Raw genomic sequence first — 5,284 nt, 5'->3', positions numbered from 1 at the left:
AAGTAAGAGCAGCCGGCAAGGTGTGCGAGTGCATGGAGAACAGCAGTCACTACTTCCTTTGAAAAATTTGTGTTCCCAAATGATGTAGAAACTGTAAGGTATTGAAGATATTAAATCATAGTCTAGTTGTAATTTGGTGCATACTAAGCTTACATAATTGGCAGCTACATTGCAGATCTATGCAACGAAACTAAAGTGCACAAACCCTAGTATCGTTGTGAAGAGTTGCATTTGAATAACGTGATATTATCTTGAAATTTTTTCCATTTCATCTTTGTAGAAATTGTCGGCCTTAATCATAAGTGGAAAAATTGTTTGGCGAACTATGAGAGTGTGAAAGTCTGATACAGCATTGGATTTGTGTACAGTTCTTAGTTTGTGTTTTTCAGCATTGATACTGTTGTAAAACTTGAGCCACTTCTATTGAAAGCATTTATTGGTTCTTCATTTATATTTTTGTTTATTGATCACTTGGGCAACGGCCTTACCGCAGTGGATACGCCGGTTCCCGTGAGATCACCGAAGTTAAGCGCTTTCGGGCGTGGCTAGCACTTGGATGGGTGACCATCCAGGCCGGCATGCGCTGTTGCCATTTTTCGGGCTGCACTCAGCCTCTTGATGCCAATTGAGGAGCTACTCGACCGAATAGTAGCGGCTCCGGTCAAAGTAAACCATCATAACGACCGGGAGAGCGGTGTGCTGACCACACACCCCTCCTAACCGCATCCTCAGTTGAGGATGACACGGCGGTCGGATGGTCCCGATGGGCCACTTGTGGCCTGAAGACGGAGTGCTTGTTATTGATCACTTATATTAATTGCTGTTTGCTTGGTGTTTTCCGTGTTTTCTGTGGTCTGTTTGTGTTCCAGTTTTCTGCGAGTTGGGGTGTGTAGGAGCAGCGCCAAGTGATGTGTCGTCTAATGGGAAGTGACTCCCGGTTGAGCGCCAGCATTTAGGTGGTGTTTTGGACGGCTGGACTGCTGTTTCCAGCATTTTAAGTTAATTCATCTTTTGCCCAGGGCAGCCTGGCGTCACTGTCTCTTTGGTAGATATTTAACCTGTTTCATGTATAAGTGAAAAAAAAAGAAAAAAGAAAAAGAAAGAAAAAGGCGTTTTTAATTTACTTGTGAATCAATTGCATTAATTAAATTGTTGTGTTCATTATGTTTTTTGGGTTCGTAACGAACTGGTGTGCTTGTAAGTCACTTTCATATTGTTCCATAAAAACACGGGAGAACTGCCGGATATCAGTAACTTTCTGCCACGATATTTCGGCGCAGAGTCTTCTGGCCATCTTCAGGTGAATGCCACTGTAGTAGTACTGGCGAGTATGCGCTGAGCTCCGCTATTTAAAGCCTTCTGAGGTGACATTGCGCATGCGCAGCTCAGCTTGCGCGTTCATAACGGCTCCGTGCGCTGCGCCTCGCGCCCTCCACTGTGAAAGCCTGGAGTATCGGTGTCGGGTCGATTTCCATCTTTATGCAGATAACTACGTCGACTACGAAGTTTCTCTATAACAGGATTCCAAGCAGAGTTCAGCTGATAACCGCTATCTCGATTGATGAGAGTCTCGTTGTCAGACAATCTTATTTCCACAGCTTCATTGATAATCGAGCTCCAAAAGTTTGATGTATGGGCCAAAATTTTGTGTCGTTGTAATTCATGGAATGGTCTGTGGAAATACAATGTTCGGCGATTGCGGACTTGGTGGGTTGGAGAAGGCGAGTATGTCGTTGGTGTTCCACAATGCGTTCCTGCACAGTTCGTGTTGTTTGCCCTATATATGATTTGCCGCATTCACACGGAATTTTGTAACCACCTGGTTTACGCAGGCCCAGGTCGTCTTTAACGGATCCCACCAGTGATGAAATTTTGGAAGGAGGGCGAAAGATGACTCTCACTTGATACTTTCTCAATATTCTGCCTATCTGTGAAGAAATATTCCCAATAAATGGTCGATAAACAGTCGACCTGAAGGCCTCTTCCTCTTCCTTGTTCCGTCGTTTGTAGGTCTTCATCACTCTGTTCACTTGCCTAGGTGAAAAGCCATTCTTCAAAAATACTTTTTGCAGGTGTTCCAGTTCCGCTTGAAGACTGTCGGCTTCAGAGATAGTATGGGCACGGTGGACCAAGGTTTTGAGAACGCCCATTGTTTGTGCTGGATGGTGGCAACTAGTAGCTTGTAGATACAGGTCTGTATGAGTGGGCTTTCTGTACACCGAGTGACCAAGTGTGCCGTCACTCTTCCGTCGCACCAAGACGTCTAAAAATGGCAGAAAACCATCTCTCTCTATCTCCATGGTAAACTTTATGTTTTCATGTATGGAGTTCATGTGACGTAAAAATTCTTGGAGACGGTCCAGACCATGAGGCCAAACTATAAAAGTGTCGTCAACGTACCGCCAAAACACTGTCGGTTTAAAAGTGGCAGAGTCGAGTGCTCTCTCCTCAAAATCCTCCATAAAAAGATTGGCTACCAGGGGAGACAAAGGACTCCCCATGGCGACACCATCAGATTGTTCGTAAAATTCGTTGTTAAATATAAAATATGTAGAGGAGAGAGTGTGCTCAAACAACGCTGTAATGTCTGCACCAAACATATTGCCAATGAGGTGTAGTGAGTCCACCAGAGGCACCTTTGTGAACAGTGAAACCACATCAGAACTGACCAATAAATCACTACTTTGCAGTTGTAGTGACTGAAGTCGACTGATAAAATCACCAGAATTCTTTATGTGATGTGCACACTTGCCTATCATTGGTTTGAGTAAAGATGCCAAGAATTTTGCTAGGTCGTAGGTGGCTGCTCCAATGTTACTCACAATTGGACGTAATGGCACATTTTCCTTGTGGATCTTAGGCAGTCCATATAGCCTAGGTGGAACTGAACTGTTTGGTTTCAGTCTCTTGATGACCTCCTTCGGTAGAGAACTATTTGATAAAAGTTCTGCTGTTTTTCGCACTACTCGACTCGTGGGATCCTTATCGATTTTGCGATACGTTGAATCACATAATAAAACATTGATTTTATTAATATAGTCATCCCTCGGTATGAGGACAGTAGCGTTTCCTTTGTCAGATTTTAAGACTACTGTATCCACATCTGCTCGTAAGTTACGGAGGGCTATCCTCTCCGTGGGCGAGATGTTATTCTTCATTGGTGCATCCCTGGTCAATACACGGCAAGACTCTCGACGAACTTCCTCCGCTTCATCTGTATCAAGACGGCGTACAGCTTCTTCGATGGCACTGATGAACTCCACTAGCGGCTGTGAAACAGGTGTGGGAGCAAAATTCAGTCCTTTTGCTAGCACAGACACAGTCGCGTCATCTAAAGTTTTCTCTGTCAAATTAACAACAGATCGTCGAGTTGGAACTTCCTGCTGCATCTGTTTAGAAAGTCTGTCAATCTTGGCAGTTTGCCTCGTCACAGCTTTATCATGGCTCCAGTTTGCTTTAGCCCATGTCACACCATCCACCCAGTCCCACGACAGAGAAGATAGTCTTGCTGCCAATTCCAAATGTATGTGGAACATGTCCTTTGACACAGAATCCAATTCACGTCGAGTAAAACGAATCCTTTCTCTCACCAAAGCCATGCTTGCTTTACGTTTGATGTTGTTCGCAGCAGTGGTATTTATGAAATGCACAATTTTTGCAAACGTTGGAATAATGCCCTTGTCTCTGCAACTTAATAAGAATATCAACCTCAGCAGCCTCGCTCTTCTTTCACGTAACTTGTCGAATCTTCGAATACATTCCATCACTTCCTCCCCGTAGAGTTGCTTGATGTGATGTTTAAAGCTTTCCCGGCGTACTGATTGTTCCATAAAAACACGGGAGAACTGCCGGATATCAGTAACTTCCTGCCACGATATTTCGGCGCAGAGTCTTCTGGCCATCTTCAGGTGAATGCCACTGTAGTAGTACTGGCGAGTATGCGCTGAGCTCCGCTATTTAAAGCCTTCTGAGGTGACATTGCGCATGCGCAGCTCAGCGGAGCTCAGCGCATACTCGTCAGTACTACTACAGTGGCATTCACCTGAAGATGGCCAGAAGACTCTGCGCCGAAATATCGTGGCAGGAAGTTACTGATATCCGGCAGTTCTCCCGTGTTTTTATGGAACAATCAGTACGCCGGGAAAGCTTTAAACATCACACTTTCATATTGCTGATTATTGCCTTAAAAATCTATCTGTGTCACCATTTAAAATCACCTTCAGATTGTAATTTATGTTTCTTAAGAATTGAATTCTCCGTGGCTCATCTTTTAAGTCACTTGTTGTGACTGTATATTTTGATATTGACTTAAACACGGTCACGTGTTGATTGCCTCTTATCTGTTTTATAAAAGTTTGTTTTGAATAAATTGTTAATTATTGACTTGCTAGTTGTTGTGTTAAGAAGTGACATAGTAGGGGCCTTGACCTTCCATGCTAAGTGTACCCCTCACAGTCCGGATGAGGGGTACAACCCGATTACAACCCGTAATCTTCTACACTGGTCAGTTACAGCTCAGATTGCTTCTCCTCCATCCTCACGTGTCTTGAGGCATGTAATGGCGTAATTTTTAAGACACAACGATGTACTTTCTGTCGTTTGCAAACAGCTTCGGCGCCGTTGCCTCCACAGCTTTTGCGATTCAGGCGGCCCTTACACGGTGGCGTCGTCGTCATCACACACAAACAGCTCCAAGGGTCTGAAAAAAAAGCAAAAAAAAAAAAAAGCGCGTATTTACTGCGAGTCGTGGGAGCCTGTACATGCTCATTAACATCGGCACGCCGTCGTGACGTTCGCATACAGCACCGACGTCGCTACCTCCTCAGCTTCTGCGCTTCCAGCGACTTGTAGGCCGCGGCAGCATTATCAAAATACGGTCGCTTCTGCAGCATCCAGTCTTCTCGCAGCGACCTGTCTCTGAAACTTGAAACTCGCCAGCGTCTTTCCTTATATAGAAGTACGGCAATGTTGCTAGCGCGGTTTCCATGTAAACGCGCTCTCAAGTCATTTCTTCACCCGTTGTCTAATACAATTCCACTCGCATGTATCTCCCATTGACTATGTTGGGTATCTAGATTTAAAAATTGTCTATTTTAATCCCCAGAAAATTTTTACGTAACTTCCAGACACAATTATGTACACTACAGGAGGAGAAAAGATTAGTAGATTAGTATTTAACGTCTTGTCGACAACGAGGGCGTAAGAGACGGAGCACAGGCTCTGATTGGGGAAAGATAGAGAAAGAACTCGGCCATGCCCTTTTGAAGGAACCATCCCGGTATTT

The 5,284-nt window shown here is 44.4% G+C and overlaps 1 pseudogene; it reads left to right on the top strand.

Moving 5' to 3' along the window:
* Nucleotides 1–474: 474 nt before the first annotated feature.
* On the top strand, nt 475–592 carry LOC126261204 (5S ribosomal RNA; annotated as a pseudogene).
* The last annotated feature ends 4,692 nt before the right edge of the window (nt 593–5,284 follow it).

The sequence above is a fragment of the Schistocerca nitens genome, chromosome 5 (genome assembly GCF_023898315.1).
Source record: "Schistocerca nitens isolate TAMUIC-IGC-003100 chromosome 5, iqSchNite1.1, whole genome shotgun sequence".
NCBI lineage: Eukaryota > Metazoa > Arthropoda > Insecta > Orthoptera > Acrididae > Schistocerca > Schistocerca nitens.
This window is presented reverse-complemented; position numbering and strand designations above follow the sequence as displayed.